The 22,399-nt window shown below is 42.6% G+C and overlaps 1 protein-coding gene across 2 annotated transcripts in view; it reads right to left on the minus strand.

The window, feature by feature from the left end:
* Positions 1–22,399, minus strand: part of TSHZ2 (teashirt zinc finger homeobox 2) — a 205,937-nt gene that overhangs the window by 41,583 nt on the left and 141,955 nt on the right. The gene's annotated exons all lie outside the window — the stretch shown is intronic.

A 22,399-nucleotide genomic window follows, 5' to 3' on the forward strand; every position in this document is an offset into this window, starting at 1 on the left:
CAATACTGTCAAAAAATGCCAGCGAGCGAATGGGAGCCAGAGCCTACTTCAGCACACTTGGCTGGCCTTACAGCTTTCTGAAATCTGTTTGCACTGGAGCTGGAAAAAAGAGATTTTTATCATTTGAAATAAACTCCAGAGTCCCAGAGCGAAAAGCTTTAAGATGTCCATGTGCTCATCAGTCTGGGTGAGAGGGCTAAGGATAAATGGAGGGGGTCAGTCCCAGTGACCGTGGCAGCTGATCCCATATGTGGATGCCCTGACTACAGCCCTGAGCAGGAACATCGGTGCCCAGGCTGGGACTCCAGTGGGAAATGACTTCAACAAAAGGAATTTGTGAAACTTTTCTTCGAAATGAGGACTCAGTGTTAAATCCAGAAAGCCTGGATCACAGTGAAGTACACGTTCTAGGATCTAGAGGCAAACAGCATTTTTCCATATAGATGCTACCCATCTCGAAGTTTTCACTCACCCTTGGCTTAACGCTCCTTCTGCAGTAATAGAGAACTGATCACATGCTCTGTTTCATCATTTATATGTCAGTATAGCTGCTGGGGTTACAGGGCTATGAATTAACATAATTGAATGGTGAATCAAGATCATTTCTTTCTACTTTACTTCATGACAGGGCAAAAATACAAAGCTAGAACAAAGTTTCCATCACAATCCCTCAAAAATTAGCTTTCCAGACAGAATGCACACAGGAATCAGAGCTCCCTTCTGATGAAAATATGAAACTAAACACAACCTGATGGGGGACAGTATGTTAACTGATGGTTTTTGCAAGCAAGGGTTGGGTCACTTCTATCTGGGTGGTAGCAGCCACACAGTTATCACTTAGAGCACAGGCAGCACTATGAAAGAGCAGCAGCAGTGGGTCCTCAGGCATTTCTGTGTGGTAGGGCAGCAGTGCAAGCAGCTCTGCCTCCCATGGAACAGCTCTGCATGCTCAGGACTGAACCAGCCCACCTTCTGCCAGACAAGCCCACAGCATGGTGAAGCCATGTAGGCTTTCCAGCCCCACCTGAGGAATGTTTATTGCAGATCTCCTGCTCCATTACTACCCCCCCTTCCCCAGCAGGACAAGAGCTACACCAATCGTTAATTACAGCACAAAATAATTCTTTTTGCCAAACACACCAGTGGACACAGCATCCCTCACAGGTACCTGTCAGCTTCCAGGCACCTCAGCACACCGTTGGCTTTCCCTCCCAGTCCATTTCGTGATTTCTATGAGCGACAAAAAGCTGGAGGTGTACCCAGACACCTCACTTTGAGGCTTTAGGTAACCTGCATGCATAGAATTTGCTCTGTACAGATGGTTCTTAATGTACTTTATTCCCACCCTTGGAAAGTAAGTCTAAAAGCCAGACAATACAGGACATACCTTTAATAGTGAAAGGAAAGAACACTACTCTGCTCAGTAAACCTTTGCTGCATGAACAATTTACTACCTTACAGTTAAAAATGCTCGTATCTCCTCAAGTTAACTTCATAGACTTAATTGTTGCTGCCAGCTGCAATTTCTCTTATTTATTTTTACATTTTCTAGATCTCTGACACATATTCAATGAAAATACTCGTCACTTAAAAATGCATAGGAAATGCCATATGAATTTAATGTTTTCTGTTGCAAGTTTTTATTTCATTGTAATTTTTTACTGCTGCACCTTCCCCCTCCCAAACAACACATTTAACCTACAATGCCAAATGAAAATTGACAACCAGAAATTTCCAGTAATGTTATTACATGATCATATTTGTTTGGGCTGAAACCATACGTTCAGTTGGAAAAAACAACTGGCAACAAAACCCCATGTTCTAAAACTGATTTCAGATAAATGTGAACTTGGCAGCTTCAAAATAAACAGCGTCTCAAGTCTTATTTTTTATTAGGGAGAGGCTTCGTAATTGGTCACAGTGATAGGACAAATGTTAGCCCCTCTTCATCCGTGGCATCATACAAAAGGAAGGGAGACATGCCCTCTGCTCCTTGGATTTCACAATCTGGCTGTGACATGCATGACAGAGAGAGATGCCACTGCATGAGTTAGAGGGAGAGACGCGAAGTGTTTAGAAGATCCAGAGAGAGATTTACATGTATAAATAGTTATTTTAAGAAAACGTCTCGTTCATTTACACAACTGTGGCAGCCCTCTTTAAATTCAGCAAACTGCTCTGTCCTACAGTGAGATATATGACAGAAGAACTTAAATCAGAGCAAACATCATTGGCTAATCAGAGTTTAAGGAAAATCCACTGCTGTTTGATAAGGACAGGGGAACTGACCGCCAAGCCCAGGCTCTGCTGTAGCAGAGCAGCCAGAGATGCACCTGCAGCAACACATGGCTGTAAAACTGCTACAAAGCTCTGCAGAAAAAATCAGAAGCTTGAAATGGAAATTGCAAAACAGCATTCAACGAGGTACCTGAAGTCAGTTCTTAATGCAGAAAGTTTATTATTAGTATAATAAAATGGGTGTACAAAAACAAAGGAGACAGTGGGCATAAGCAGTCCTCGGGCAGGGATCAGAACAGAAGCCCAAGGGCACCAGTGTAACTGCAGCAACCCGGGTGCAGGCAAAGGCTGTATTAGCTGGGAAGGAAGTCTCTTAAGCTGCATTGTTAAACGTGAGACTTAAAACAGATCTCCTGTCTTAGACCTTGACCACTGCGAGCCGAGCCAAGCACAGCCGAGTTCAGGAGAACAATTACTTTCGCAGAGCTTTCATGCTGCACTTATCACTTGTCTTGCTCCTCACAAAAGCATCTTCTTTTCACAACAGCACTGGAGCAAATTGCTGTACCTTTGTTGCCAGGCAAGCTCTCATCACTATTCTCCTTTCCAGCCTCTCCAGCCTCCAGTCTGTGGAGTTTTAGGATGCGCTCTTAAATCAAGAGCGACTTCTCTCAAAGCCAATCCACAAATAGCCCAGAGTTCACAGCACTCAGACGTGCTGTAGACATTTGTTTCTTTGAGCCATGTTTCTGTTTGGATACACAAAGGAGGCTTCAAAGTTTCTCATGCAGCTATTCAATTCCCTCTGCGAGGGGAACATTCCCGTTAATGAATTATTTTGTCAGTCCCTGCTCTTACAGAACTGCTGGCAAGGTTCAGACACTGATGCAGGACACTGGAGCTGTCTGATTTCTTTCTTCCTGCTTGAAATCTTTCCCCCTCCATTCTGTAGTGGAAATTAAGTTTTTAACTACGGCGGACTTCCAGTAAAAAGGTCTCTCCTTCCTGGCAGCTTCTTTTTCCCCCAGGTTTTATCAGAACACCCCAAACACTTAAATCCCAAAAGGCAGGTATTGAGAAATCTTGTCTGAGAAATAGGTTTCCACTGGACATGTCACTGAAAGCATATGTATTTTTAACTGTTCTCCTCCCAAAAAAATGAAAACATCCAGAAATTAAAAATCACACCTAACTACTTGGCAAAGGAGCAAATACAAATCTGTCTACTTCCTCAGTGTGATTAAAGCTAAAAAAAAAAGCTTTAAGTGAGTTACACACCCACCAGATTATTTAGTTGTCCAGCTGAAGAAACCATCTAATCTCATCCATTTATATCCTTGTGTGAAACACAAACACACTAATTAACGCTCACATAAATGAGCTGCTTTGCTCTGTCACACAACACCCATTCAGACATGCACACACACACAAGCACACACGACCTGTCAGTTCTAAACTGTCTTTCCAATACCATTTCCCTACCATCTAGCTTCATTCTATGTATGTGCTTCAAAAGGGCAAGTTAATCCTCTTGGGAAGAAAGCAGAACGCTCAAGAGTGCACTTGTGAAACTGCTGTAAGCTTCCTTCACCTCCACAACCAGGAACTGCATCTTATTTTAATATGCTATTTTACTGCTAAATTTGGTCAACATAAACATCCAGCTAAACGTGCTTTGTCAGCTAGGCTGGGGAGCTGGCTCCTGCATGGCAATGCTTACACACAGCAATCAAAGCATCTTTCACCATTTCTGATAGCTGAATATGTCAAGTTCTTTAAACCTCACAGCACCAGGGTGGATTTCCAGCCTTCAGGTCATTTCTGCTGTCCTCCTCCAAATTTTCCCACATATTCTTGAAACACAGGCCTTTCATGTGGTGACCCAGTTAAAGCTGCATATAAGATTAAAATCTATTCCTTACGTCTATTTGCTTTATTCAGTTTTTTTTTTTAATAGTTAATTTATCACTGGTTTTATTTATACAGAGTTGTCCTAACCTCCCACATAGCACTATTCTGTGAACTTAGATAATACGAGAGCCCATGAGGAAATCTACTCCAAGGCACAAGTAGATATGGCCTATATTTTTTCTTCCCACAGGGTTTTCTTTATATGTGACCATATTAAAATGAGTTTCGTTGGATTGAAGCACCTTAACCTGCAGACTCATTTTGTTCCTATGCACATTTTCCTTCTAGTTATTCTCCAGTACATTCTATGTAATCTCACAGCCTTTACATCATCCCTCAGATCACTGGTACAAATATTACGTAGACAAAAGCACTTAGAAAGATGGTATTTCCTTGGTATCTCCCATTCACAATACTGCAGCACCCATTGGTGAGCCAACATTTAAACCATCTGACTCAGTTAAGTACCTGACAAGGGGAAATATCAAGTGGATTAAGGCAAATGCTCAGGAGAAGTCCATGGGTATTTCATTAGCCCAGTTACTCTGTAGACCTGTAATCCTGCCCAAAAGATGGAACGTTTGACAAGACATACACTCCTCAACCCCCTCCCCCCCCAGCTCTCACAAATCATACTATACCCTCTAATTCCTTGCTAATGGACTTCTGAGCTAAGCACTATTTTGTTTTATTTGAAATCAACATCAGATTAAGAGATCCGTTGCTCCCTGAGTCATCCCCATAACCTTCTGTAAAATCCAGGTGGATGACCACCACTACTGGACATTCACAATCCTTACAGGAATTCGATGTGGTGACAATCTGGTCCTACAGAATGTGGTAAAACTCTGCTTGGCATCAGTAGTGAAGGCAAGATCCCATTGAATAGTGAAAGCTAGAGAGCTAAACAATAACTGAAAATACACACACTAAATTTAGCTTAATGCTAAAAACAAACACAAAGTTGCCAGTGCCATTTGCCTCCAGATCTTTCCAGCTGTGAAGGAAAATGTCAGTTTTTTTCTTCAGAAAGTAGGGAAAAAGTTACTTCAGTTGAAAGCTCAGTTCCTCATAGAAAAATGCTTTGGATTGGAAATTTTAAATCAGCAAAATTATAATACCATCTCTTAGGTACAACACTTATTTGAGCAGCCCTGCAGTTGCCTTAGTGTGGCACCCAGTGCAATGACTGCAATCTGCCAGTTTTCAGCAGATGGGGTCATGATTACCAAAAACATCAATGCCCCCTTTAGCCTCCCAGCAGCAAACTGAGTCACCTGCAGGTGATACCTGAGCTCAGCAGACAGCTGGTGCAGGAATGTTACCCCAGCAGCACCATTTGGTGGCAGGGGCTGCCCACTGAGCCTGGGGGCTTCCAAAGGCCTTCAGTTCTATGGAAATCCCTGTATGGCTCCATTTTGTATACTTAATGCTTACCTCCATAATACACAGGAGGTGTTCAATACCTTACAGCTCTAGGTCATGCAATTGCAAAATCTTAGCCTTATTTCCAGGAGTTTTGCTGCAAGGCTTATGTTTGTCAGCAGGCCAAACTCACCCATGCCAGCCAGGAAGAGCTCAGGGAGTCAGCACAGAAGGTATTGCAGAGCACAACAGCAAAAACAGCGTTCATTTTTTAACACTAGCCTGCCTAAAAGTGGGAAAAAAAAGTAGGAGGCTGAAGCCATTATTGGAGAGAAAATAAATGATTTTAATGGCATTTTTAAACACACAACACTTGAATGTCCAGCTTTCTTAATTCGATGCTGTGTGCTCTCCAACTGCAGGAGCAGCGTACACACAACTTATAGAGATGTGCTTTTTTAAAAAAAAAGTTTTTCCTACACACACCTCCAAATGTGTACACACACACACACACACTTTGGTTGAGGATTTGTTAGATGTCACCAGGATCACCTTCAAAACCTCCTTACAGCAAAACATCTGCACTTGCTGTTCCAGATACAGACACCTGAGAGAGCATGAATTCCCCTGAATAGCTGTATTGTTTTAACATTTATTTCTTCACCTTCTCAAAATGCCTGCTCATTGAATTTACAATATCAGCAGCCGCGCCGCGTTGCTCCGCGCATGGCTCTCCTTCACCATGCTACAGCAGATTAGTGCTCGTTCGCCTCTTTTCCTTGCTTCTCTTCAGATCGTTACACATGACAAAACAACTGTCCTAATTACAGCAAGTGTTCCCAGCTCTGTCACCGTGACAATTACTGCAATGAGGGCTCAATATCTGCAGCAGACAGTAAAGTATTACTGCAGTTGTGTTTGATAGCGCTCAATTGTCCCCATGAGGATTCTTCGGCTCGGGTTTTTCCATGGGGTGAGGACTCCCCCTCGCTCTGCCCACCGTGGGTTTGCTAACAGGGTTCAAAAGTTTAAGGCAGGGGGTGACCCAGGACGGACCGTGGAAAGCACTGAAGTTTGTGTTTTTGAAGGACAGGACTGCAGAAACAGGGTGGGATTTCTCCTACCCAGACCACTCAAAACAGCCTCATCACCAGCAAGGGAGAAAAGGGCTGTGGCTCGAGTGGCTGCAGAATGAGCCTCTTTCCTAGTCTGTGCAACTGTAGAGGAAGTATTTGGGGATAGTTCCCTCCATCCTCTATTCTGCATCTGCAGTCTGATCAGCTGCTATTGCTCCAGATAAGGGGTGACCCAACCACGCAACATCGCACTCCAAACCATATCCCTGCACCTTCCAGGCAGTCACGTCTGCAGCAGCTGCCCTTGTTATTCCTATAGGATTTGTTGTTTGCTTGTTCATGTAAGCTGATATATTCAGACTTGCCAGTGTCTTAAGGGATGGCCCCACTTGTGACAATTCGCTCTCCACTTACACTGAGCACCTCTAACCCCACTTGCCTCTCTTGTCAGCCTCTGCAATCTCAGCTAATAAGACAGGGGATTTTAGCTGTTTCCAAAGGTAATATCATGACCTACACTACATCCACTTTATTCTGAGTGATGAAGGTGATGTTCTGTGCATTTATAGCTCATTATCCTCCAGAAGTTGATTCATTCAGATATTCTCCTTGTAAAACCCATAAACAATGCAGAAGCAGGACCTGCACTGCGATCTCATTTGACCAGAAACAGGAACATAAGGTCCTAATACTGAATATTGATCACCTAAGACAAATACAGCCACAGTTAACTTTGAATGAACTGACCAGTGTACTTACAGTCTGGATTTCTAATTTTCCTTGGTCAGGAATAAAGCAATATCTTATTTATCAGATAACATCTTTATTATAAGCATCTCACACAGCCTTTCCACTTCAACCCACATGCATTTCTTCTGCTCTTGGCATGGATCAATGAAGTCAATACTTCTGACTGCAAAGCTTTCTATGACTTACACATATTTAAAAGGATAAAACCCAATCAACAAATCCTCTGCCTGAACGTAACCATTATAATCCTTATCTTTGATCCTTTGGGCTACAGCAAGCAGGGCAAGGGAGGAGCACATCTTCCTAGCTCTCAGGAACAGTTATAATGATAACAGAGCTAAACAACATTTCCCGGGTTCATTGGATGGAATTTCTCCAGCAAAACCAGTAAGTGGTGCTACTGTTTCACAAGTACAGAATGGCCAGAGAGTCCTCTTCATCTGGTGTTAGCAACTCTGCCTGTAGCCTTTGTGCACCAAGATGTCAGAACACCTCGTTAGCCAAGATCCTGAGCCTCACAGCACTGAGACATAGCTGGGTGCTTGTTTCACAGACTGGGAAACCAAGGCATGCTAGAATGATATCTTCTGATAATACTATAATCAAAGAGGGCAGCAGAGCAATAGCCACAGATTTTCTATTTAGCACAGCTGTATTTTTTACTATAAGAGATTAAGTTACAGAAGTCAAGTTGGGGAGTTGCCTAAGTTATGTTTAGGGAGTTGGATTTAATCACTATAAGGCTTGTTTCAGTCTTGTGAATTTACTATGCTACAGCCATCCTTTCTTCAGCATATGGAGGCCAAATAAGTTCAAAGCCAGCACATTTCAACAGGACTGCTTGTGAGGGTTACGCTGTTGGCCAACCCCACATCTTACAGCTACACCAAAGCCCACTCACACAGATGCAGCTTGTCCTGCTAAAAGAGTGTTTGTGGCAGTTGAGTTTTTACCAGTTCCCTCAATGAAATCAGCCGTATCAGCAATTCACTCTTTCTTTTTTTAAATACAGCTGAACCTATGTTGAATGTTGTGCCAACATAGAAGTGCTATAAAAATAAGAACAACACCCCTAACCAAAATTACTATGCTGGCAAAAGGTCTTATTGTAGACCTAACTTCAAAATTTCCCTTGGAAAAAAAATTAACAGAAAAGTCAAATAGGGAAAAGAGAAAGGAGGATAGGGTGGAAGGGCAGGGAGAAGGCAGAAAAACAGATTCCTCCCCTCTTATTGTCAAAGTATTCTCTCTGAAGTTCTTGCTTTGCTCTAGAAACAGCTAAACAACTTCAAACAACATGTTTGTTTAATTGAGAGATCTAATAGATCCTTAGATATAGTGCCACATGTCCCAGCTCCACTCTTGCCTGTAGTCAGGGGTAAGTAGTGCAAGTCAGAGAAACTGCTTCATTGGAAAATGACACGAGGAAAGGATCAGGCCTTAGAGCTCAGCAAATATTTAAATAAAGCTTAAAACTAAGTCTGGTGTTGCCAAAGGGCTGACAGCCAGAGCCCAGCAGAGGCTCAGCAGGGTTTGCAAAACACGATGCCCATAGAGAAGCACCTCCACTTGCTCCTTTGTTCAGCTACAAAAGCTGTAGCAAAAAAACTTGGAAGAAAACAAGTTTGCAATTGCAACTAGTTTTCCTTCCCCCACCCTAACCCCCCCAACTCCAAATGTCTCAATTTTGCACAGAATTTACACATTTTTACTTGGGGAAACTTTCTCTGCTAAAGAAAGCTTACAAAATGGCCTGTGATAAAGTTATTTCACACTTAGCACACTGGCACTTCTATACTATGTGAATATCAGCATCCTCACATCGGGGCATCTCCTTTCACTATTTGCATTTACAGCAGACTTTGGAAGATGGAGTTACAGAAAAGAGCCATCCTTGACTCCTGCTCAGTCTGAAGCTCTCAACTAGCTAACAGCTTTCAGAACTGCAACCATAAATCAAGATACTCCATTAAAAAGCAGGGAAAAATACACCGAAGGAAAAACAAAGTACCATGGACATTTTGTGAAGAGATGGTTTTAATGTGTGTATGTATGCTATTCAACAACTGGATGTTTCTGTTGCTCACAGAAATACAAGTTGTTATAATAGTATAACTCTCAGTCAGAGAACTCCAATCAGGAGGGCAAGTGGGAGCAGAGAATCGGGTCCTGTCACCAATCTTAACCCGAACTCTGCTCTTATCCCCAGGAGTGAATTTCTCCACTGAAGGTATTGAGAGCAGTCTGATACAAGCAGTAAAAGAAATTCTGTCTTTCTCTTTCCATTCATCAGGAATGAACAGATCACAGATCCAATCAGACACTTTGTCGCCAGCACTATTCTGCCTTAAGAGGATATTATGGTCTCAGAAAAGCTTATGACGTCAGAAAGAAAATAAGTACAAATATTCCTCTTCTGTTTAAATACCCAAATGATTGTTGATCATAACGATGTAACCTGATGATGCTCACATGCTGCACAGACTGAGCTGCTTTGTAATGCAGTTTGGTCAGACTTTTCTCAGAAATTAATTCATTAAAAAAAGTAGCCTGGATTGAATGCAGACATTTATGTGCAATTCAAGATATACAGACAAAGAGAAGGAAAGGAGGAGAATAAAGGCAGAACCACAGCCTTGGCAAAGTGCATTACACACATTGGGTTTGCTGTCCCACCTGCAGCTGATGGCAGAAGGGTCAGATGGGGGGGACCACATCCCACCTGAAGGTCCTCTGGCATTGAAGAAAATTAATCAGTCAATAAAACAATTTATTTCTGAGTGGTAAATTGCAGAATGAAGCTAAGAGTTAAAGTATAAAAGAACGTACTTAAAATTAAGAAAATCAACACTTTGCATAAACTTGATAGCCACACATTGAGCACCAGGCAGGGCCTGAGCTGTCCATAACTGCTCCATGAAAAATGCTTCTATGGAAACCTGCTGCAGAAAATACAGCCATTCAGCACTGTGAACACCAATTTCTTCTCTACCCCACACATGGTGCACGCAGTGCCTGCGTGTGTGTTTGCAGATGCAGCTCTCCCAAATTTATATTTATTTGCCTTAATAGCATGGGTCAAAGCTGAAACCAGGTATGGTGGCTCCTGTACTTTGGCTGCTTAGCCCCTATTTCAGTTCTGAGTCTTCCTCATAAGGAACCATAACAGTGCAGTGACGTCACCCAGCCCTTCTCAAGGCTTTGAGCAAGGTTTGGGTAGAAAAGAGAAACTCGCAAGTGGGGGAACAAATCTGAACCTCACAATGGGCTTCACCCTCCTGCTCCTGGGGTTGCACCTCGGTCAGCACAGGGTATCAGAGCAGCTCTGACACCACGTGCAGGCAATGTTATTTGTGACAAACTATTAACAGAGAACAATGGCTCGGCCCAGAACTTATTAAGATAGACATCATGAATAATATATGGAAAACGAAACGTGTAAGTGAAAGAGAGCATGCAGACAATAAAAAAGCCTTTGAGAATGCCCTACAGTAAAATACATATTTTCAAAACTACAAGTTCTATCCATTTTTTCCTAAAAGTCATAACCCTATATGACCCTAGGCTACAACAAATATATTAAGCATAGATCATTTCTAAGCATTTTTGGCCTTTGCTAGTAAACATCAATTATTTGCAGGTCCTATTCCTGGCCACACACACAAACGTCCTGCCCCACCTCAAACTGTACTCTTCACTCCTTTCTCCACAGTTAAGAAGTGATACAAGATATATATATATTTTAATTTAAATCAATATGAAAAAGCTAACTTTCAAGTTGCACAGGTATTAGGACAAATGAATTTTGCAGATCAGCAGGACCAGGATTGCATGCTCTCCCTATTACCTTCAGCACGTATTACAAGGGGTATGTCTGACCCAATGGGATGCCAGCCAGAACTCATCCAAACCCCTTAAAATTCAGGGAGTGTGGTGCCAAGCTAATAAACCCTCATCAGATTTATTACGTAGGGCTCAGCACCATGCCAACGCAGCCACCTGGCTCTTTGTTGGCTCAGAGCTCGAGTAGAGAAAGCCTGCCCAAAATACCACACGCAACTACTCAAAAAGAAGCCATATCACCTTTTGCAATTAAATCTTGCCATGAGCTGAATTCATATTAGCAAACAGACGAATAACACTCCTGAAATCCAGGCAGAACAGCAGTCCTTAAAAGCAACTAGGCTGAAATGAATGTAAGCAGAGATCTTTCAAGGTCCAGAAAACAACTCACTGTGCTCACTTGGTGCCGGAGAACACTGCTTATTGCCTGTCCTGCAGGCTCTATTCCTCAAATATCAGTGGGTTCCCTTTTACTCATCAGGGCTTCTTACTCGGTGCAGCCATTAACTTTCCCTCACACATGCTTTAATCAGGACAGCAGTGCTGCTTCCTCCCTTCCCCACAGTTCCACAGGTTGCATGTTTTCTCTCACTGCCATCCTGCACTGTGTGGAAGCAATGGGAACAGGATTACAGCCAGTCATGAGGAGCTGCGTTAGTGGAACAATACAAAAAGCGAAGGTCAGCCAAGTTGCCTTTGAGATTCCTTCAATCCAAAACACCAACAATGAGTTCAAGGCCCTTTTACGAACAGAGCCCAAACTTTCTCACTACCACTACAAGGGGTCCAAATAATTTAATAGCCAGTTTTGCTGGAACTCACTTCTGTCCATTTTCCTTATCTTTATTAGTCACATTTCACTTTTTATGATAACATCCTCCAGTAAGGTATTACCTTAAAAAGAGCACAGCAAGAAGACATTTGGTGCTGGGGAGAAATATCTGCAACTGCTTTGGCATCTTAATGTGTTTCCTCTTACGTTGGTGCCCCATGGCCACTCGCAGCACCCCCAGCACTGCAGCAGAGGTTTTGGCATGAGCACAGCTGCTCCAACCCCAAGAATTATTTCAGGAATACTATTTTGTTCTAACTTATCTCTGTGATCAGCATCTGTACAAATCACTTCTGGAGCCTTCTGCCTTCAGAGCAGGGCATCAACACAACAACACTACCCAAAAACAACCCAGCCCAAGGCAAAACCCACAGAACTTTCCAGAACAAACGCATCAGTCAACTTCTTTAAAACCACCACCAACCACGCAGTCAGAAGCAATCCTACAGCAACAGATTGATTGAACAGACCTTACAAACACCTCCACAAAAATAAGATAATATTTAAAAATCGAATATAACAGAAAACAAAACACAACCAGCTGCAAAAGGCAGCAGGAGGAATGCAGGACTTACCACGGTCAGGACGTGGGCTGGGACCTCCACAGCTGAACACTTCTTTAGGCCCCCAGGCACCTGCCCATAAATAAACTCCCAATCACACCCAGAACCTGTAACAGCTGTTCAATGAAAGGCAGCTTTTTTTTCTTTGTTTGTTTCTTTCTTTCTTTTTTTCTCCTTCTTTTCCCCTCCCTTTTTTGCTCAGTGGTGTGCATGTGAGGCAGTGCAGGGCAGAGGAACTCCTGACAGGTGATTTGTGCTGTAAATACATCTCAGGGTAAGAGAGGGAAACAAAGCCTTCAAACAACAAACAAGTAAATAAATAAACTAACAAACTATATCCACTCCAAAGTGCCCTTTTAAAGCTCTTAAAATGTTGCTGATGAACTTAAAATGAAAGAAACAACATACATACAAAAAAAATACAGGATTTTAAAAAACATTTACCTAATAGAGAACCCGGTTCTCTAATTAAGCAATTAAGGCTCAGCAAGGCAGACGTTCTCATCACACAAAGGTCATTTTAAATGAAGAGGGGATGGAAAATACTGTTGTTGCAGGGTTGTGTGAATGATTCTCCTCTGATTGGTGGCTGGTTTGAGATGAGCTGAGAATCACTCGATAGTCTGCTTGGATTTCCTCTTGCCTAACGCTGGAGCTGGGAACACAGAGCACTCAGTCAGCAGCACTGGTTCCCTGGTTCTGCTCCACATGTAACCCACAAAGAACTCTGCTAAACCCAGAGGGGCTGTTTGGGGTTTACAAGAGGGGAAGATGCAGCATAAGTACTATTATTCCATAGGTGCATCGAATGAAAGAGGAGCCACAACAGAGACTGGCAGATCTGAATAGGTTTCAGTAGGTCTGATGTGATAATTAACGTGCATTGAGGGATCTGGGGGAGGGAAGGGGGACAAAAGATAAAAACAATTCCCACCTTTATTTTAAGTTCTTTTGACAGTTGGGAATGTTCTCTGTTATGCTACTTGTGGTTTGGGTAATGAGATTAGGCCTTGTGTAGCAGGAAGCAGAATTAACTTTGTTTACTTGAAGTGACACCATCAGCTCGGAAAATCACATTTCCATCTGAAATGCAGAGCCTACTATCATTACAGATAACCCTTGAGATCATGATAACCAAAGGAGATTAGAGGAGAAAAGCCACATCTCTCCTTTCCTCATTTTCCATCTCTCTTAAAGCACTGTGATGGGCTGGGAGCCCTCCCTGGGCCCATTCCCCACTGCTGGGACCCCAAAGCTGGAGAAGTGAGGGGGAAGAGGATGGAAACCCGGTGGGCCTGGCTGCCAGCAGCATTCCTATGGGGTAACAGCCCGGTAACATATTAAAATGTGGTTAACATTGGCTATGTTCAGGATGGGGCACTCTAAAAAAATTAAGAATTCAGTTGGTAGCAGCTGATTGGTTAAAAATGTCCCTTAATTTAACATGGACCTTTCAACATATTTCTGCTGGAGTGGTGATGAAGATGTGAGTTGTTCGGTCCTTTAGGAGGGGAAGACAGGGAGAGGAGGGAAATGCTTCACAACAGGATATTTGCTAAATACCAGTTTGTGCGTTGGAACATGCATGTCTTAAATGACTGGGCTTGCATACACACGAGGGAATATTGAAAGGGAAAAGGCATTCTGAATCCTCTCTGTTGTACCTACAAAAAATTGTCGTAATTATAATGGCAATAAGGGTTTGCACGGAAGAGTGCTTCTGGTGAAGGCTTGCAGAGACTGAGAGCATTTGTGATGCTTCTCCCCCCCCTTTGCCATCCAAAGCCAAGCACAGGGACGTGTCCACATGTTATTTATCATTCTGGTACTCGTGACCCACGCTAGTATTTACAAATCGAGGGAGTGCCTGATATCTGGCACAGCCGTTACTGCTTCATGTCAAAAAGAGTGACAGGTAAAGAGTAAAATCTGGGCTCGGCACGGAGATGGATCCAAAATACATAAATAACCAATTAAGAAAAAATATTAATAAAAATATTGCTAACAGATCCCAATCTGCTGTTGAGTACCAATTGCCAGTAATAATCTCTATGGTAACTGAACCCTCTTTGGCCTCTCTCTGTATGCAACCAGTATTTTATGGTTTTTTTTTCTTCCCTTCCCCTATTTTCATGGAAAGTTTTCAAAACTGGTTTAAATATTATGATATTTTCTTCTTCAAGTGCTAACTGGGAAAAGTATTCACTTCGTCTGTGCCACATTCCTGAGCAGATTTTCCCTTCCTCAGATGACTGCTTTGGAGGGGTGACTTTTTTCACAGCCACTTCCCAGGAGTTCTTTTCATGAAATAGGTGAGGGAGGCTTTCAAGATCTAAGAGGCTGAAATACTGCCCAGCAAATAAATATACCAATCAAGAAGATGCAAAACAAAAACACATGCTAAGTAATGACACTGCTTTCAGAAACCTGTGGAATCACAAGCTTTTTTTAAATTTTATTTTAATTGTTATTATCTGGCTGCACATGTCTCTTCTTGCCAGCTGCTCTCCTGTAATCTCAGCGACTTGCTCTGTGCTGTGGTTTTATACATGGGTGTTCCCCTTTCCCAGCCTGCTCTCACACAGGTTTTGGCTACTGGATATAAAAGGAGGCACTGCCTTTTGGAAACAGCATCACACAGCAGATATTTTTTGTGTTACATCAACAGACAGAAAGAAAAATTTTAAAGGAGAACATGCAGAATCCTGTGAATGCTGTCATCCTATTTGTAATACCCCAGATATTTTACTAAACTTTTCATCATTGTACTACGAGTAATTAGACACACCAGGAGATTCCTAAGCAAATAAATTGGAATTTGCTCTTCTAGAACTATCGTTTGGGTGATGGGTTTCTTAGGACGTAGAGCACCCAGCACTGGTGCAGGGATACAGACCATTTGGTCCTTAGGATCTTTGCAAAAGTAAACCTCCAGCTGAGAGAGAAGCCGACAGGAGCAGGATTCTGCTGCCTTGGAAGAGGTAAACCCTGAGCCTCTACATGCAAGGACAGTGGAAGTATTTTGTCCTGTGAATTTAGTCAAGTTAAAATGGTCCTCGGAGCATGGACTGACATTCCTTCCAGCCAAGTGTTATAATCACTCGGCTGTGAAGTTATGCTTATGTTTCCATTCTCTCTCTCCTGCCCAATAAACCTTGAATTCCTCTTTTGAAAACCTTCAGAAGACCAATGTGAGAAGTGTTCCCTCTCTGCCTTTAAAGAAAAGGTCTCCTTCAAGAGGAAGAAAGTAATATTTAGTTGGAGGATCATGTAAAGTCCCTGTTGGCAGTTCGTGTTTAGATATGCTGTGTAGACTCCCATTCTGCAACTGCTGTTGCAGATCCTTTAACTGCTGTTCCTGAGCTGAGATTGTGGAGGTCTTTGAAAATATGGAGCTGGATTCAGATCCAGATCTGAATTTCCTAATGGATGCTTGTCTTCCATCTGTTTGCGTTTGGATGTCTCATAGGATATAAGTGGCAGTTCTGTAGTGTCACACATGAATAAAGTGGATAATTATAAAATTAAAAGATATAACATGCATCTAGGGGAGATAAGACTAGAATTAAAGAGTATAAACAAAACCGAGTTTGATGTACAGACTGATATATTTATTCATTAAATATAATAACATAAACAAGACTATTAACTGTCATATTTTAATGATACCATACTCTGCAAAACGTACTCAGGAGAAAGTCCTATTGACTTCAGTGGCAATGCCACATATATTTAAATCACGACTGCAGTAAAACAACACGCCATCATTCTTATTTGTGGCTATTTATTGTACTACCCCAAAATGTTAAACAAAACACCTGTAGCTCACTGAATTGAGTCTGAGCTCGGAAGTTCTATTTGTAAATCTAAGGAAAGCCAGTGAAGAATGTAAAAACCTGTTCCACAAATAATTGAAATGGAGTATTCCCAAGAGCCCTGGCAGGGCTGCTGCCTATCCTCTCTCTCTCCAGAAGCACTGCACATATTTTTGCTCAGAAGGTGAAATCGGGGCAAATGACACTTTTTATCAGCAGTGTTAAGATCAGATTCTGATTTTTTTTATATTTTATAGAACGTTGACAGTCAGCAACAGCGGAAGCCTCAAAGCAAGAATTTCTCCATGGAAAGAGTGCAGTTACTAGCTTGAGGTAAGTACTAAGGCTGTCTGGAAGGGAAACGTGGTTTCAAGAATTCTTCCCTCTTGTACACAGCATCTGTGCCAAGAAGATGTAAAATAGGACCACATTGAGTCAGTAACAATTTATCCACCCTTTGCACAGCCTCTTTGCTCTCTGCTCAGGGCACCAGGCAGGGGAGATGCAGCTCATGCAAGACCTCGAGTGTGAACAGCACAAGTCGATGAAATCTGAAACGGGGACTCGTCCCAAATTTGTGAACTGAGCTGAACAGTGAATTATTATGTCAAATGTTTCATTGTAAAATTCCTCATTAAATTCTTTGGCGTTCACCACACGCTCAGCGTAACTTGAAGTGCTGAGAAAACGAACGCTTACTGTGCCATGACAAAGGCCAATGGTTGCCTCTTTACTGAGCTTGATACATATGGTGAAAACATATTGACTAATTACTTGCCATTTTCAAAAACTGACAAACACTCCAAAGTTAGCCTAAGATAATAGAAGAATATGCAGTATGAAGAATAAAGACTGGAGAATCAAGAGGAACTCTGTTACTTCTAATTCCCTCTTTCAACATTTCCTTTGACAAATGACTACCGAGGAACAACCCAGCATCCCACTGTTTTAAATTGCTTAATGACAATTGGTAAACTAATGCAGCTGATGAATGCATCTGTTCAAAGCAGAGACTGACTGAAGTAGTGAAGATAAAACCCAGACCCAGTCTTCTCCCAAACAGTATCTGATGTAGCTGGGATATTTGATCTGGGTTCAGTTTTGATATGCCCATTTTATACCTTGATCTGTTGCATGCCAAATGCCAAAAATAGAAAGAATTGGACATTGGCAATGAAGAGCTTCCAGGAAGGTCTGTCTAAGGGCTCAAAGTCATCATGGAAGGGGAGACGGCAAGACACCTTTCCCCCACTAGTTGTCCAAATGCTATCTGTGATATAAAAGGTCACCCACGTGATCCTTGCCTGAGCTGCCTTACAGGAGTCCCCCAGACACAGCCTTTTAAAGCCATCTGATTTCCAGCACCTCTCCACCAAGTCATGACAAACTGGTCCACTCATCTGATCAGGAACCTTCCCTAAGCAGTGGGACGAATGTTTGACAAATTAATTTCAAGGTAGTTCATGGAGTAGAAGCAACATAAAGCTACACAGCAAAAAAAAATGTTGCTGGGTAAATTCTGCCAGTAATGAATGTGTAGCAGGAGATAAAATTCAGGCTCTCTGTATGAGAAGACAAGATCTTTGGTTTAGAAAGTAGAAAACATGAGGTCTCACTGAAGCTACAGGTAACAGGAATGCAATTACTGTTATTAGAGTTTTATGAGTATAAAAGTTGTGCTGATGTATCCACAATTTAGAAATAATAGGCTTTTCAAAAATCAAGACAATTTTAAAAAATCATTAATTATTCCCTATTATTTTCCTTTAAATCACCTAGATAATAGAAATCAGAGTCCTGAATAAGATGCCTAAAGATAATGGCATTAATAGATTGATAAAAAAAGGAAGAGCGATCAAGAGTTTGACCCATTTACCAAAACATTCAAATGTAAAAAGTCATTATTCTACTAGCTCTGATTTTTTTAGGATCAGGACGAACCTCAAGCCATGTCTGGATGTTAAATGCAGTCATAAATGGAGACTAAAAGTAATTTATAAACATTTTTATTATATGAGAAATAGTTGCTATTTTAGGGACATGTAAATAATATGATGTCTATCATAAAAGTTTTAGAAGGAGTTTTATTTTCCACCTCATAAACTAAAAATAAAACACTTTAAATGATTGACTTTCCTTTAAGGCAACTCTTGAGCCTGATTTGATAATGCTACCAGTAATGCCTAGTAAAAGTCCTGGCATAAGTCGTGGTGTTTTGAACAGGACCAGACATTATCCAGACTGTTTTCCATTAATATTGCTGTTTTACTGTAAAAAACCTGGGTAGATCATCACAATTTTGCCCCTGTCGCATAAATACAAGAAGATTTAAAAGAACAGCTTTTCTCCAAGAGGTGGAACGAACCTTGCTTCGTTTGCTTTTTAAAGAGTTTGAAAACCTTGAAGTCCCAGAAGAACAAAAGACCAGCAGATGCCTTTCCTGCTCTGGTAGAGTTCCACCTCAGCTTTTCCAAAAGTTCTGAATTGTGTCTGGGTAGAAAAAAAAATTAATTCTGAACAGAAGCAATTAAAAAAAACCAACAACAACAAAACCCCCACCACAAATGTTTATATTTATCGAAATGGCTCCCAGGGCAGTGAGCCTTCCCCAGAGCTGAGCCCCCACCTGGCAGGAGCTGCGGACAGGGCTGGGAGGCAGGAAGGCCCGGTGACATGGGATGGTCTCCAGACTCTCTCTATGGTTTTGTGTCTTCCGTCACTTTGCGTTAGGATTTTTTTCCACTTCCAGGAAGCTCAGTGTCAGCGCGTGCTGCAAGCAGCGCATCACGCAGAGCGATGGCAGAGCCGGGCAGCGGGTGGGAAGCTCCTTGCACTCCCTCCTAGAGCAGCCGTGCTCTTCTGCAGCTTTTTGTTTCATCTTAGGTACAGCCGCTGCCGACTTGCATGCAAAACCACAAATTGAAGGCAGCGCGAGGACTGCTTGCCATGTCTGCGTACAGCAGCGCACAATGGGCTGGGAATGCCTGAGATCATTTCCTTTCCTGCCTTTCATATCGCTGAACTGAAACCATCACTCGTGTCAAAAGCAAGGGCTGCAGATGAAAGGCCAGTGCATTAAGACAGAGCATAATTGTCAGCCTCTGAGTTTCTGACATTAATCGTTTTACTTAAAGAAGGCAAGGGAATGTTTTTCTGTCCCCTCCACCTCCACTGACAACACACAGGAGAGTCTGGATAAAAATTTAAAAAAAAGAACGACTCAAAATTTTTGCTAATTAAAAGTAATATGTTTTCCCATTTTTTGGCAATTTGATAACACAAAACACTTACTTGGGGGCCACAGGGGGAAACAAACTAAGACGGATAAAAAATGTTTTGTGTTCATCCAAGCAAGACTATGTTAATGCACATTATCCCATTAATGCACATCAACATCGGGAATAAGCGCGCCAATGCAAGCAAGAAGCATACACTTATCATCATTTGATAACATGTTTAATGACAGATTGACGGTTGATTTGCAAATGTGAACTGGCATCAATGTTGCTAACTTCAGCTTCTGCCGCCTCCTCTGCTATGCCAGCATATTTATGTGCATAATTTGATTTCGCAGCCACACTGTTAGTACATTTTTAATATTAACTATGCAAGAACAGACAGCCGAACTTAAGTTGCACTGATGGTTTGAGTTCATTAGATTGAAAAAGATGGGCAATGATGACAAAGATGGAGATGGCAGCGCAACATCAAAGAGGCAACACTTAACAAACACACTCCATTTTGAACAAACCGAACTAACACATTTCATGTTGTCGGCTGCAGCAGAGCCCTTATGTACAACAGTAAGAAAAAAAATATGCTTCTGCCCTGGGCATACTGACAGCAACTCTACAAGAAGCTTAGCAGGCTCCTGGACACACAGTTGTAAGATATTTCACTCATCTCTTGCAGGTAGAGGGGCTGATTCTGGGCTGATGTCAGAGTGACAGCAGCGTAATTCAGCAGACCTACAGAGGAGCTGCTCCTGATTTACACCGGTCCAGGGGAGCGTGCTTGCCTGTTCCCACTCCCCTTCCCTAGTTTGCTTTTCACAGCTGTGATTCTTTATGACGAATAATAAAAAGATTTTGCTGAGCGCTCAGCTCTTGCAGGCATAGCACACGGAGCAGAACTGCGGGCTTGAAAGCCCCGGGGCCTCGTGCTGGGGTGCGTGCAGTGTCCCCATGCTGGGCTGTGATGTCCTTCCCACCACCCCCAGGCTGGCACCGCACCACGCAGGGCTGCGTTCCTGGTGCCTTCCTTGGTGCTCTGAAGGGAATGTGTACCAATGAGCCGGGAAGAGAATATTTCATCCTCTGCTCCCATTAATGTCTGGGCATATACTGCATCTAGTATTAATTTGCTTGTTGTGCCGCAATATATAATAAATTTGAGGCAGTAGCTTTACGGCGCAAGTTGTAATTTTAAATTTTATGGTACAAACTGACCATCTGCAGGAATCTGACCATATAACCTCAGCCATTCGGTGCAGACTGTAATGTTAGTACCTCTGAATCACGGTGCAACTATGATTTAGACACACAATTAGATAGACCAGGTCCTCACCAATTCTCTGCTGTCTGAATTACTGCTGAACAACCTAATAAATGTACCAGACATAGGCCTCTAAAGCAAAGCTTTTAAGAACGTCCTGAAGTTTACTTCTAATCAGCAAAACACCCACTGCAATTACTGCCACTTGGAGCCTGGACCAGCAACTCGCTGTGTTCAGCACTGCTCAAACAGAACAAACCCAACTGCTTGGGCACCTCTTTGTGGAGCTCTGTTCTCCTTTGGAGATGCAATGCAGGCAGAGCTCACCTTGAGCCCCTGCTGCATTCGGTGCAGCAGTTTATGAAGAAACTCTGCTGGCTTCCACTGCACAAATGAAAGTGTGTGGCCCCCAAAACTATACAGGCAGCTTTGGCTTGCCCCACTGAAGACACAAGAGATCATGGAAGCTTTGTTCAAAGTTCAGGGAACTAAAAAAATACACCAACGGAGTAAAAGAAAGGACAGCAGAGGCAAATGCAAGAATGAGACCACTCTGGGTTAAGCTTCTCTTGCTGGCTTTTAAGATAGTGCTGTACCTTTGTCGAGCTGCTCAAGAAGGCCAGGCACTTGCAGTGCTCCTGCTGTGAGCAGAGCAGTGGGCAGAGCTGCACAGCCCAGACCCACAGCCCTACGGATTGCTGTGCTGACAGCCGTGCTGCCTCCTCCTCACCTGGGCTTTAGCCATAATTAGAAATAAAAACATTTCCCAGGGAGAGCGAGTTGTGGACACTGCTCACTCATGCTTGCTGATGGAGGATGGGGATGGGGAGAGCAAAACAGTGCAATTTCCAGGCTCTGAAAAAGCTCTCCCTGACTCTGAGGCTGGCCTGCCGTGCCCAGCAGCGTGCTAGGTGGCATTGCAGGGGTGTGTGAAATATCTTCCAGCTCTGCATTTCCCCTGCAAATTGCCTGAGCTCCTGCTGTGACCGTGCACTTACAGCACTGGCTGTGGAGCTCTGAGCACAGGGCTGCACAGCCCCACGCGGCTCGAGGAACCATTAGTTCTCCCCAGTCACAATTATCTCTGCTGCTGCGCTTGTGTCCTCTTTCCTGTCTCAACTTAAGTAAGTTGCATTTCTCCCACTCTTGTTACTGAGTAGATGCAGATGCCACTTTGTTCCGTGTGATTTATAGCCAGTAGCTAATGTTCGGTTATAATTCCCCAGTTTAGACATGAAAAATAGCCTGTAATGCTCAACACAAGGGCCTCTCAACAATGATATATAATTTAAAAATTAACACAAGGACAGAGGAGACATAGGATTTTGAACTAGGGACTCTCTCATTCAAAGGTTAAATCTCTACAAGGTGAGCTAAAGGAATTAGTTGAGTTATTAAGTAAATGCTTCTGGTATATTTTCCCAGTACATTAGCTGCTGCAGTCTTTTCCAGTTCAGCTGTGTTCAGCCCCAGCATGCTCAAAGTGCAAATGCTCGTGGCACTGCATTCACA

Source organism: Phasianus colchicus, chromosome 17 (assembly GCF_987193195.1).
Source record: "Phasianus colchicus chromosome 17, bPhaCol1.hap1.1, whole genome shotgun sequence".
In the NCBI taxonomy this organism is placed as follows: Eukaryota; Metazoa; Chordata; class Aves; order Galliformes; family Phasianidae; genus Phasianus; species Phasianus colchicus.